Source organism: Triticum dicoccoides, chromosome 4A, assembly GCF_002162155.2.
Source record: "Triticum dicoccoides isolate Atlit2015 ecotype Zavitan chromosome 4A, WEW_v2.0, whole genome shotgun sequence".
NCBI classification, from domain to species: domain Eukaryota; kingdom Viridiplantae; phylum Streptophyta; class Magnoliopsida; order Poales; family Poaceae; genus Triticum; species Triticum dicoccoides.
Genome location: NC_041386.1, coordinates 654,323,601 through 654,338,286, shown reverse-complemented (window position 1 = coordinate 654,338,286; position 14,686 = coordinate 654,323,601). Strand labels below are relative to the sequence as shown.

Genomic DNA, 14,686 nt, shown 5'->3' with positions numbered 1-14,686 from the left:
TTAGATGTTTCTTTGATCTTTGTTATGGTTCGTGTCCTCCTTAAGAAAGCGAGACGGCGGCGGCTCCCTGAAGATAGAATAAGGTTCTCCTCGCCCAGTCCCCTTTCCGGTGGTGCGTCTAGCATCGTCGGTAGGCGTGTGGAGATGTGTCTCTGGTGGATTTGTCTTTGGTGGATCTGTTCGGATCCGGTGGTCGTTCGCCTATGTTCGTGTGTGTTTAACTGGAATCCTTTCGATCTACGCTACTCTTCATCAGCGGTGGTTGTTGTTCTAGTGCGCTAGTCCTATTGGGCCTTAGCACGACAACTTCCCGACTGTCTATTACAACAAGTTTTGCCCAGCTCCGGCGAGGGAGGGACGATGACGGCGGCGTGCCTTCGGCTCATTTCAGTGCTTGTAGTCGTTGTTAAGTGGTCTATGGATTTTTATCATTTCTGGTGTTCGTTACACTGTCATGATTGAAGATGAATAGATTGAAAGTTTCTCGCAAAATCGAATACAACCTTGTTGCCAAACAAAAAATTGATATAAGATTAACCAACACACCGTCTTACCATACTTGTCGTCTGAAAAAGGATTACACTTAGAACCATACTTGTTGCGCTGATCAGCATTCTCCTATTTGGCAGCCATTACTGACTGATGGTGGACGCCTTTGCAGAAGTATGTGGTTCGAGATTTAGTCAATGGGAAGTGGTCAAAAGAAGGCAAAGTCTAAATTAATTATGAGAAATGATAGTGATGGGACATAAATAGCGATTTGGACATTTTTGGAATCACTTGCAACAGGCACAGGGCAATCACACAGCAAGACCAAAGACCTTTGCTACCTGCCAACTAAACAAGACCAAAAATCAAGTTTGCTGTGGTCTTTTCTATGCACACGTTGAACTTCCAATGAAGCAGTTAGTCAAACTGAGAATTTTTTTTTGGCGGGAAGTCAAACTGAGAGATACCCTGTAGTCGCAACAGAACACAAAATCGGTGCTAGACAATAATACCACGCCATCTCAACATGAATCTTGACCGATTGAGGCAGATAATCACCAGTTCTGCAGGTTGGGCATTTGATCAAGTCAAAAGACGAGTAAAAGTCTACATCGGCCAGCTACTGAAAGTGAACCAAGCGATGAAGACAGACACTACGTGTTGAAATTTTCGCACCGGCGCTTCCAACAAAACACAATATAACTGCAGCTGGGATGCACGCGTGACCAGAATATAACTGAAGCAACGAATTGCTATTATGGGCAACAAAACCTGGAGCCAGGGCATGAGCTTGCCATTGCCACTTCTCGCTGTCCTCATGGTCATCGCCGTGGTGGTGAGCGCCGGCGACGAGGTTGCGCTACTCGCTTTCAGAGCCAAGGTCGGTGACGGTGGTTCCCTTGCCTCCTGGAACAGCAGCGCCGACTTCTGCAGCTGGGAGGGCGTGACGTGCAGCCACGGGAGGCCCGCGCGGGTGGTGGAGCTGAGCTTGCCTGCCATGGCCCTCACCGGAGCACTATCCCCAGCCGTCGGGAACCTCACGTTCCTGCAGAAGCTCGACCTGAGCTCCAACGGGCTCCACGGGGAGATTCCGGGGAGCCCCAGGCACTTACGCCACCTGCAGCACCTCGATCTCTCTGATAACCAGCTTGTGGGCTCGATCTCACCGGAGCTCGGCAGCATCCAGAGCATGCAGATACTCGGACTGTCCAGTAACAACCTCTCTGGTATGCTTCCACTCGCTCTCTACAACTTATCGTCACTGAAAATATTTGGGGTGGGAAGCAATATGTTGTACGGAAGCATTCCAGCTGATATCGGCAACAAGTTGCCCACCATGCAAGTTCTCGTTTTGGGTCCTAACCAGTTCACTGGAACCATCCCTTCATCATTATCCAATCTATCTGACCTCATAATGCTCAGCCTCAATTATAATGGATTTAGCGGGTATGTGCCTCCCACTTTGGGGAGGCTCGGAGCTCTCCAAGATCTGTACTTGACTGAAAATAGGCTTGAGGCGAATGGCGAGGAGGGTTGGGAATTCATCACTTCTTTAGAAAACTGTAGCCAACTGCGACGTTTGATACTCAGCAGCAACCCTTTCGGGGGACAACTACCAGGTTCAATTGTGAACCTCTCAACTACTCTCCAGAACTTACGCTTAGATGACACTAAGATATCTGGGAGTATCCCTGCAGACATCGGCAATCTAGCTGGTCTGGAGTTACTATTGATAGTGAATACTTCTATGTCAGGAGTGATCCCAGAGAGCATTGGAAAGCTAAAAAACTTGATTGACCTTGGCCTGTATAGCAGTGGCTTGAGAGGCCTCATACCACCATCTGTAGGAAATCTCACAATGTTAACTAGGTTGCTTGCATACTACAACAACCTGGAAGGACCAATACCAGAAAGTCTCGGGAAACTGAAGAACCTATTCCTTCTAGATTTGTCCACAAATTACCAACTGAATGGTTCGATACCCGTGGAAATTTTTCAGCTGCCTTCACTTTCATGGTACTTGAATTTATCATACAATTCTCTTTCTGGACCCCTCCCACCAGAAGCTGGTACCATGACTAACCTCAACGAACTGATCCTGTCAGGAAACCAGTTGACTGGCCAAATACCTAGCAGTTTAGGAAATTGCATAGTTCTACAAAAGCTCTTATTGGATAAGAATTTATTTGAAGGAAGCATACCCCAATCTCTGGAAAATATAAAAGGGCTCAATATATTGAATCTTACCATGAATAATTTGTCTGGTACGATATCCCTGACGCCATTGGCAGCATTCGAGCCCTACACGAACTGTACCTAGCACACAACAACTTGTCAGGTCTAATCCCGACAGTTCTACAGAATTTGACATCGTTGTCCAAATTGGATGTATCCTTCAATAATTTCCAAGGTGAGGTGCCACATGGAGGTGTTTTCAGAAACATCACTTACATAGCAATTGATGGGAATAGCAATATGTGTGGTGGTACACCTCAACTTCACTTGGTTGCATGCTCAACAAACCCCTTAAGCAAGAGTGGCAAAAGGATGTCGAAGTCTGTAATAATTTCTTTGGCAACAACAGGAACAATCTTGTTCTCACTTTCAGTTATTCTTCTTGTTCGGATGCTTTACAAGAAGCTCAGACAAAGGCAGAAGGGAATGGTGGAATCCTCAACTAGCGAGGAGCAATATGAACGAATCTCATATAATGCATTATTTGGAGGAACTAATGGATCTTCAGATGCAAACTTGCTTGGGAGAGGAAGTTATGGTGTGGTTTATAAGTGTGTTTTGGACTCGGAAGAAAGAACATTGGCTGTCAAGGTGTTCAATCTTGGTCCATCTAGGTATTCCAAGAGTTTTGAGGCTGAATGTGAGGCCATGAGAAGGATACGACACCGTTGTCTCATCAAGATCATTACTTCTTGTTCGAGTGTCAACCACCAAGGTCAAGAGTTCAAGGCATTGGTTTTTGAGTTCATGCCCAATGGTAACTTGGATGGTTGGCTTCATCCAAAATCTCAAGAGCCCACTGCAAACAACACGCTCAGCCTTGCCCAGAGGCTTGATATTGCTGTCGATATCATGGATGCGGTAGAATATCTGCACAACTACTGTCAACCATTAGTAATCCATTGTGATCTTAAGCCAAGCAACATTCTTCTAACTGAAGACATGAGCGCCCGAATTGGAGACTTTGGCATATCAAGTATTCTTCAAGAAAATACAAGCAAGGGGATGCAAACTTCATATGGCTCAACTGGAATTAGAGGTTCCATAGGCTATGTTGCTCCAGGTGACTGAAACTCTTCTAAATTTAAATTTTATTTTTCACTCAAATATGGCATGCTAACCACAAAACCTTGCATATTTACAGAGTACGGAGAAGGCTCTGCGGTCTCAACATATGGTGATATTTATAGCCTTGGCATATTGCTACTTGAGATGTTTACGGGAAGGAGCCCAACAGAAGGCACGTTTAGAGATTCACTAGATCTACATAAGTTTGTCGAGGATGCTCTTCCAAATAGGACCCTGGCGATAGCTGACCCAACAATGTGGCTGCACAACGGACAAGAGGATAACACTACAAGTATTAGAATCCAAGAGTGCTTGATTTCAGTCTTGAGGCTTGGCATATCCTGCTCGAAGCAACAACCTCGAGACCGAGCACTGGGGAGAGATGCAGTGGCAGACATGCACGCAATCAGAGATGAGTACCTTGTGTTTGCTGCTAATCATACAGGGGGGCATGGAGCAAAAGAGGTGCCTCGGCTCGAGACATTCGATCTGGAATGATATGAGCCTGCAACACCAGTGGTTGTGTATGAATGTCGCTTCAGTTCGCTTTGTTATCTAGTAGACCTGAAGTTCTAAATAATTTCAGAAGTTCTTTCTTTTTTTCCTAAGCAATACAGAGGCTGTGTATGCCTGCAATATCAGGTAAATGTAATATAAAATGTATAACCATCCTAGTGTTGTGCAATAGCCCTATAGCAACAGCAGTTGTCAGCATATTACCTGGCTTGCATTCTCAAACGAGTATGCTAGCAACATGAAAGAATTTGTCGGTCCAAGCAAATCAACAGTCAGTCAGGCTGTTTGCTAACAGAGTATATATTGTCCATGTGTACAAATAAACAGAGGGGGCAGTAGACCTAGTAAATATTTCACATACTCGGTAACAAATTAATGCACTACTGTAGCTCTCCTTTGTAAGTGTATGTGCGTGTATACACTATATATAAACAGCAGCTCATCTATTAGTTATTCTTACATCCTTTTCGGTTGATTCCAGGAAGAGTTATCTAGTTTACAGTTTGGGCTAAGAATGATGTGGGGATGGAAGTGATTGGGAAGGTGGTCTCCTTTTTAAGGAAAAAATGTGTCTAAATTATGAATTGTATCACTATTGTTTTTCTCAGTGAGATATTCAAAACAAACCCCGTTTTGATACGGTTTACTCAGCTTTTTTTGTTATTTTACTAGTGGGTCTATTTGGCGATGCTGTGATTTGACACATGTGGTAGCTACTGTTACATTGAATGTTGTGTATCACGAACATGACCTTTAACCCATGTCTCCTTGTTATCACCTATATAGAAATAGGAGTGTGGAAAACATTGTGACCAGACATTGCTGGACCTGCGCTATGTTGGATGATACTCTTTTACATTTTAATTCAATTTATTGAGATTTAGGGCCCTTTCAGGAGTCCTCCACACTCTTGAAATCTTCGAATCTAAGTCTGCACTCTGCAAAACTTGTTCTGCCTGCAAAAAACATGGCTATGTGGATGTTGTGAGTTGTGTGTTGGGTTGAATTTGGGGGTTGGCTTTTTGTGAGGATTGAACGAGACCAATGGCGACATCATGAGCAGCTGGGTGAGTGCAGCGGTGATACTACGAGTGGCTAGGTGAGAAGACTAGTGTCGGCACAAGGAATGAGAACATGTGTTAGGACACTGAGGATGCGACAGGAGGAGCTGGACGCATGAGAGGAACCGAGGTGTTGTAGAAACGATGCTAGGATTAGCTTTCCGAGAGCATATAACACAATAGTGAGTCAAGGCAAGATGATGGTGATTCCAAGTTGGCTACTCGGTTGCGATCAACCCATGATTCCCGAATTACAATTGCAGAGGACTTCGGCTAATTGACATTCAGACTGGAGGCTTCTCCAAATATTTCCAACACTGTGCGCAAAAATGCAGGATTCTCCAAACCCGGAGGCTTCTTTAATTCACCTTTAATGGAACGAATAACCATTCCAACTAAGCGTGTCATTCACCTCACAGATCAGCTATCTCCCTGGCTCTCTGCTTGGCCTCCGGACCTCCCCAGCTGAGATGATATCAAAAGGAGAGGCTGAGAGGAACCATAGAGAGGTGTTGCTACTCCCTCCTCTCTCTCTCTCTCTAGCGCACACACACACATCATCCAAGTCATGTTGCACTGCTTGAAGGCTATCTCATCTCGTCGACCACCTGAATGAACTTAGAAAATGCAGGTTGTTGAACTTAGAAAATGCTGGTTAGTAGCTTTCCATCACTTGGCCTTTTAAGGCCCACTGATATTAAATTAAATATAAAAGCCTCCTAACAATTACTAGATCATTGAGTATCTACTCCCGAGCTCAAATGCACCATGGTAAACTTTGATAAATGTTTTGTATGCTTGCAAAATTTCAGGATGAAATGGCATTCATGGAAATCGTGGCGAGAAAAACAAAAACGATACTCCAAAAAGGCTTGGACTTGGACGGCGGCTTCGGCCGATAGCTTGTAGCTGGAACCTCAAGTTTTCCTCAAGCTTCAGCCCTATGCTCAGCTCTCTTTATATTCCAGGACTAAGCACAAGTTGGCGTTAAGTATTATGGGTCATTCCAAATTGTGGACAAGATTGGTTACATGGCTTACAAATTGGCTCTTCACAGTTGCCGTATCCACCCAGTTTTCCACGTTTCTCAACTAAAGTGTGTCTTGCCTCGAGATACTGTACTTCATCAAGTTCTTCCTCCGGTTCATTCAGCTCTGCAAGTTTCACTGAAAGTGTTGCAATAGCGTGTGCGCCAGGTGGGTAAACACACAATTGCTTAAGGTCTCGTTGAGTGGTCTGATTCTTCTCTTGCTGAAGCCACTTGGGAGGACCTGGAGTTCTTGAGGAAGTAGTTTCCACATGCAACGGCTTGGGGTCAAGCCGGTTCTCAAGGAGGGAGGAATGTCAGCAGCTCAGATGCACCAGAGGTGTTGACTGTAGAACAGAGTACTCTTGCGACAACAGATGAAGGCCATGTAGCGATCTAGGAGAAGACGCACCAAGTTTCAAAGATGCTCGTGGGCCTGGCACTCGGCCCACTCGCAAGAAAACTCATCCCACATGGCTCTCGGACCCTGACTGGACCAGTAGCCATTGAGGAGCTCCACTTGTTTAAATACAAACTTGTAACTCTCGTTGTATTCATTTCTTAAAAAAAAAAAACTCTCGTTGTATTTGGCTTGGACTTGGATAGCGGCTTCGGTTGATAACTTGTAGCTGGAACCTTTAGTTGTGTGGGTGGTTGAGCGGATAGGTACGGTTTTCTTAATTCCCCATTCCAATTTCCATGAACCCTAGCTGAGAAACCCTAGATAGAGAGCGGCCCTTACACTGATAAACCGTCTGATTAATTGATTAACTTACAATTAGCTTATTAATCCCCTACTTGCCAGTCAATCGAGCAGCTGCGAGTTAAAGATTTCCTTGACAATGGATCTAATAATGGTCGGAAAATATGAGCATTTGCAAGCTGGAAAAATAACTGATTACTGGATATACAGACCCCAAACAAATCAATCATATCTATTATGTTAGTGTGCATACCCAAGCCTCTATTCCAGGCAAGGTTTTCGCTGTGAGATTCAGCCATTTGTATGAAAAAGACCCATGGTGAATCTTGCATGTGGCACGTGGTATTATTTTGGTACCTGGCGGTGTAGAATTGCTTTGTGGATTCACTTATTTCATTGGAATTTTTTGAACTGGTGTGCCATTCGGTTTGGTTGGCTTAGCATTTTTTCATTGCATGTGGGGCAGGCTGATGTGGTTACTTTCCTTATATGGGTCATCCCAATTCGTTTGTGCCCCTTTTTTCATATGAGTCGTCGTTTTCGGCTGTTTGAACGTGATCGTTTTCTCTTTACCGTGCAGGTTTTAAAATTTTGCCTTCCTTTGTCTGCAGCATTCTAGCATGGAATAGGTCTCATGTGCTACAAAGCTTATATGTACGTGTTTGCGTTGCATGCATGCAGGCTAATTGTGCGTCGCTGCGTGGTAGACGGTCTAGCAATTGCCATCACGTCCTTTTGCTTCAGGCTTCTTCGGTGTTTTGATTGAACGCTGTCGATCTTTGCCGCTGTTGGCCCGGGTCGCTTTCTGGCTTTAGATTGACCTGTACGGTAGTTTCCACGGTGCGTGTCTTCGTGCATGAGGTTCGTGGTGTGTGCTGTCCTCTTGCATGGCCTTGGTGTAATCGGTGCCGCTTAAGTCCTTCTTTCTAGATGGTTTGTATTTGGTTTGGATTTTTCTACTTGCCTTTCCGTTAGTTATAATAGTTTTGCTAAAACTCATTTAGATGAGATATAAAATGGTCTCATTCACCTTTTATAGCCATTGGATGTGATGCTATAAGATGTGTGTGTGCTGACGTGGGTTGTATCTGTTCTTGTTTTCAAAGTGAATGAGACCAAATTATATCTCATCTAGATGAGTTCTAGGTACTCCCTAGTTATAAATATGCCTTTTGTGTTGTGGCTTTGCAGTTGTGTGGTCCGTTCTGTTTATTCTTTCTCACTTGCGTTTGCTACACTACAGCACCAATGGTTCGTCCATTCTGTAGTCATAATGGTCCTCGGCGTTCCGGTCGACCTCCTTGGGTGCGGGGGTCTGTTGTTGGCCGTCGTGGTGGTTCGTCTACGGCAGAGCCTCCGGTGGCTGACGTAGTTGTGAGCTGCGTTATCTTTTCTTCTTCCCACGTACGTTGGTTAGATGGTTGCTCCATTTTCTAGCCATAATGGTCCTCGCCGTTCGGATTGACCTCCTCGGGTGCGGGGTTCTATGGTTGGTCGCCCTGGTGCTTCGGCGGCGTCTACGGCAGACCCTCGGCTACCTCCTCGGGTGCGGGGTTCTGTGGTTGGTCGTCGTGGTGCTGCGGCGGTGTCTACGGCAGAGCCTTGAGTCGCCGATGCTCATTGCGTTGGGCTGGTGGTTCTTCGGCTCAGTTTTCTGCTGCCTATGCACGATCTGGTTTGTTTCTCTTTCATCTTTATTTTCTGGTGGTTTTTAGTGCGTCCTGCCGCTCGAGGTTCGGCTGTGTTAATAAGGGAGGGTGCGACGATGATCAGCTGTCCGACGTTCACTCATCGCTCCAGGCTTGCATGCCGGTCGTCGTTCTGCTCGCCATGCAGATCGTGGTTAGTTTGGTCTAGCAGTTTGCATCTGCATTATTTTTTTTCTTTTCTTGCGTGATTACTGAGTGTTCCGTGTTTGTTTTCTTGTTTTGTGCAGGAGCTGTGTCTTCGTCACATGAAGATTTGCCTGTCGATAATTCGTACCATCGGCGTCGTCGATGACGGCCAGGGTGCGGTGACGGTGGCTACACATGAAGCCGTGCGGCGGGCTGAAGGGGAGGACACCGACGGAAGCAGAGACTCTGGCGGTGACTACCGTGCTACAGCGGCGACGAGTGAGGCATCGGCTCTGGCTGTAGGGCAGCCTCGTGGTGGTGAAGGAGTCGGTAGACCCGGAGGATGAATGATTGCTGCGTTCGGTTTCTCTCTACTCCTTTAACTCCACTCCGGAAGTGGACAAGACTTTAGCTTAGTTTGATGGAGCTGCTAAAAGCCAGCTCCCCAACTCCGCGGAGCGGCCAAGTTCCGAACAGGGCCTTAAACACAAATTAGTACACGACAGGTGTACGTGGTCTTGTAGGATTCCTAGTCCAATTAGAATTAGTTTTCCTGACCGACCTGGTCATGTAGCTAGCTAGTCTAGACTAGTATATATACATGTACCTGGCCTGTAATCTAACAAAACCGTGAGTTGAAAAAGCAATACAAAAATAGCAGGCTCGACACGAGCCTGCGGCCATCCAAATCGATCAAGTGTTCGTGTACGTAGCTAGCGCCGAGTCGATCAAAGCATAGATCGATCAAGTGTGTGTACGTGCTCGTATTGTGTCCCGGCTAGAAGTGCTAGTGCTTAGTACTAGTACACGTCAGGAGGAATCGATTGGAGATAAACTAGCAGGAGGCTAGCTTTGTGTTGCGGTGCACCTCGACGTAAAAGCACTTCGTCGAGTTAGTCAGCGAGCTTCGTTCGTCATCGTCGTTCGTCGTCGGTCGTTGCCGTCCGCCGGAAAGTACTCGGCAGCGTGGACTGGGCCAACAGCCCGCAACGCCGCCGAGCACCACCGCGGCATTGTCGCCGCGTTCCGGCATACCTACCTCAAGTACCGGCGTGAAAGGCCATTAGGGAAGGAGCAGCGTAACGCAGCACCAGTCCATGTCGTCAGCGGTCAAGGAGCCCGGCCGGTTTAGTTCACTCGCCCACACCTATGCCCAGGCAGGCTGCGGCTGCGCCACCGCAACAGCAACACGTCGAGCACATCATTGGGTCGTCGACCTTGTTGTCAGGCCGCGCGCACATGAACCGCCGCTTGAATCCTGATCCTGACCTCCAGCCCGGCGGCATGGAGTTGGCCACGTACAAGACGTACGGGTGGACCAGCAGAACGCCATTTATGGCAGCGCACTGGCATGAGAGGTCCTGGGAGGCGCGCGCGCAAGTTGACGTTGTGCGCGATGTGTTTGCGTCTGCGCTATTGCCGACGAGTTCCTTGCGGGATGAGCCACGGCTCGGCGATTCCAGGGCCGTCACGCCGATTCGCATGAGAGGTCCTGGCAGTCGTGCGCAGGCGGCCGGTGGCTACAACCGGCGATGCCGCGCGCACAGGCGCAAGGACGCCTGGCATGCAGTAGGGTTCAGTCAGTAGTTGTGTGTACAGTAGGTACATGTGTGACGATATGTCGCCGGCGTATGTATTCGGCAGATCCACAGGCCTGGTTGTGAAGCCGGCTTATGCGTGAGTTATGGGATGGACGGTGTGTATGACTTTCAAAAGCTGCGTGTCAATGCTGAATACTTGTTCGCATGCAAGCATGAAAAACAAAAGGAAAATGCCTATAGACCAAACAGCGAGAGAACAAAACGATCTTCAGTTCATATGCGTGTAGACACATCATCTCCTACTCCCATGCACGTGGTCACATCAACCCAAAATTCATGCCCAACAAGTGCATGCAGCAACTAATCCTGTACGGCGGACAAAGATCATTTGACAAAAAAAAAAAATAGACACAGATTGCTAGGTGCATGCAACAACGATGCCATCAAGCATCCCAGATTAGAATGGTGGTTCCACAATTTTCATCGAGTATCCAAAATATAACTCCAAAAAAAAATCCAGTCACTTTAGGAAGAAAGAAACACACCACTATGTGACATATTGGAATAAATACTGGACCAACAGATCTAGCTAATGTTAGTGATATTAAGCCATATAGTTGCAAAATGCCTCTTTATTAGTATTAGGATTGAGACCACGGGATACATTCATCTCTAGGCAAGAAGTTAATTTTTCCGAACTTGAACTATTTATAAATCATGTTTATAATTATATTGATCTATTGGAGCCGCAAGTTGTTTCGAGTTTATATTCCTTTTCCAAGCAATAATTTATTTCATAAACCATTGAGAATATTTGTGCATTATGATAGGAGGACTCACTGTTTGAACAATTAACCACTTAAGAAAATCAATCAAAAGGATGCAAACAGTACAAGCTATCTATCAAATATTTGAAAAAGAGAATAAGAATCCGAACTTTTCGTAGTAGGCACTTCTAATGGGTAGCTTGAAAGATGGTGATAGCATTGATCATCTTTGGTTGGTATTTTTTGAGTATTTGGATGCAGCTGAGAGTGTAACCTTTCGCAAATATCTAAGCTTTCACCTATTTATTATTTAAAATTCAGTTTCAGTGACATTTAGGGCATGTTTATTTTTACATAAGAAAACTAGCATATAATCGGTTCAATATCATTGGGAAATGTACAGTGTAAAAACAAGTTAGGGTGGGTGAAGCAAAATACTCTACTGCAATGATGATCTTATCAGTTTCCTTTGCATATTTTTCCTCCCCAAGACAGATATAAGCTATAAATGATTGTAACGGATTCCATCTATAATGCGTTCGATCTTAGTATGAGTGTAGCAATGTGTACTTCCTACTTCATAAAATATATCAATTATTTGGTGAATAAATGTATGTTTTCAAATCTGCCTTCATGCATTGCTTGCCTTATTGGAACACTCAAATTGCACAAATACATCCTTTGTCTTAAGTCCAAATTAGCCACATTAAAACTAGGAACCCAGCATTACTATCAAGCAACACATTTCATACCGCCGCATCAACGGGGCGCGGCGTGCCGCCGCGCGGGCATAGCTAGTAGGAGTAAGTTGAGCAATCAGATGTCATTCGTCTGACAGAGTCGTAAACTGGAAAACTAATAAGTAATAAAAGTGTGTAAGTAGCATGGGTAAACAACAAGTTCATCTCAAATCATTCCAACACACAGGCCGAAAATCCTGTATAATACTCCTAGCTACTATTTAAGTAGCCTGACACGAATCATAAGCAGCCTAATTAACTCAGGTTTTTCGAAAAAGCCAAGCTGAAGGCCACATACCACTAGTGCAGAACCGGGCTATAGCACCGGTTAGTAAGGCCCTTTAGTGTCGATTCTGTAACCGGCACTAAAGGGTGGGGACTAAAGGTCCCTTCTTTAGTACTGGTTCTGCACGAACCGCCGTTAAAGGGCCACCACGTGTCACGTGCCAGCGTCGAGGGCGGAGAGCCCTTTAGTACTGGTTGGTAACACCAACCGGTACAAAAAAGGTTGGGGATTTTGGTTTTATTATTTATTTTCCCTTTAATTTTGTGTTTTCCATTTAATTTAGAGATTGTTTTCCATTTATTCTCACTTTCATAAATTATATAATAACTCATCATCATCATCATATTAATATAAAAACCCTTGCATCTCATATATATCATCACCAACAACAACACTAGCTAATTAATAATCATCATTATGTAATCACCACCAACAGTAACTTAAAGAAGAAACATTCACTTGTACAAAAAAGATTTCATCGAGTTCAATATGGTCATGAGATTATTATAAGCATTCATAACTAAGATCACAAAAGCAAATCACTAATAATTAAGTTTAGGACGAAACACGGACATGAGACGACAAGTACTAAGAGCAGGAACTAGCTAATCACCCCCACTGCTCTCTCTTAGGTAAAATGGCATAGAACATGCGTAGCTCTCCTCATTCATCATATTGGAGCATGCAGATGAACCTGTCTCCTAATCGTGGGTTGCGCTTCTGATTATTGCCCCCGGTACTTCTCTGTGACCATTCACAATTTTGCTCCAGTATTTCACTATTAAGCATTCCTCGATTTTAGAAATCCTGAATGCACTCATGTGCAATGTAGGATGTCTTGGCCGTAAGCTAACCATTGGCATGCGACCGTTAGTCAAGATCCACTGAGGCACAACTATCATCGGGAGTCCCTGCATGTTAAAGAACATCGTATAGTAACATACTTAGCAATGAAGTTTAGCTTAAAAAATAATGTATGCAAAAGATGCATTGAGGACAAATAAAATCTTACCATCTTTCCTAAATACATGTGACCGTAGTTCAATACGAACACTATTGGTTGCACGTTTTGAGTACTAAGATTTGCAAGTCTAGGAAAATAATTTCTCTTGATAGTATCAAGATCCCTCAAGCCATGAAACATATTGACTTATCTCCTCACAGTTTAGTTCAGCCCCGGGACAGTGAACGGTCCTATCTACCAAGCGCCGGACATGTTTGCTTGAATGGAAATAAGCTGTCAATAGAAATTAGCTGTCAACTATTTTTGAAATAAACAATATGGAAGACATAAAATGGTTGAGGAACTCACATAATGGTAGAACTGGAGGCGTCTGCACATCGACCCAGATATCGGTATTACCTTCAATATTATCTTCTGGACGAATATCAAAGATGATAACCATATCATGCTCAAATGCATAAGCCTTGCATAGTACTTGCTAAGTTTTGCATTCAAAATAGGTATAGGTGTCTGCATTTTATAATTTTGCGTGGAAAGTATAACCATGCTCGGTCTTCAAGTAAACTCCTTTTACCTCCATAGTTTTCATAGTACTGAAACCTATCTTATCCAATACAAAAATTCTTGCATGGCAGGGGATACGCTAGTAGAATAGTAAAAAATTAAAATTATAAGTTGAAGTAAATGAAGCATGTGCTTAGTTACGAAAAAAGACTTGTCGTTGTGACTTACTGCATTCATTTCGAATGTCTCATCCAGCTTGATGCTGAAGCGCCTACCATCAACTAGGAAATTTCTGTCGCACGTGCCGCGCTTGTTTTCGCAGTATTCGCACATAACGAAATCATTCTCATCGTCAGACATTTCTTATGTTCATATATAGTTGAAACATTAATTGATATAAACACTTACTAACAGTTTTATTAATTCAACTATCTAGTTCTATTAATTCAAATAGTTCTATTAATTCAATTAAGCACTTACTAAAAATAAACTAGTTCAAATCTTCTTACTAAAATCTCATATATAGTGAACTTTTAAATCTTTTAATTAATTATTAGATCAACTAGTTCTATAATAAACTTTTAATTAATTATTAGATCATCAAATCACATATATATACCTAAATTTATCTAGTTAATTCATCTAATTCATCTAACATTTGACATTAATATATCTACACTATTTTCTATCTAATTCATGTATGACATTAATATCTAACATTTCTATATAATCATCTAACAATCGACATTAATCTAACATGCATTTATATAAACTAAAAGTATAAAAATTTAAAAAATAGAAAAAAGAATAAGAGTTGTATATGATGTTACGGCGGCGACGGGGACGTACGACGATGGCGTGCACGACGGGGGCGGGGACACGGGGCGGCGACCAGGCGATGGCCGGGGCGACGAGGACGGGCGCAGTGGGGGCGGCGGCGGGCACGCACG

The 14,686-nt window shown here is 44.1% G+C and overlaps 1 pseudogene; it reads left to right on the top strand.

The window, feature by feature from the left end:
• Window positions 1-1,268: 1,268 nt before the first annotated feature.
• On the top strand, window positions 1,269-4,477 carry LOC119289595 (annotated as a pseudogene).
• The last annotated feature ends 10,209 nt before the right edge of the window (window positions 4,478-14,686 follow it).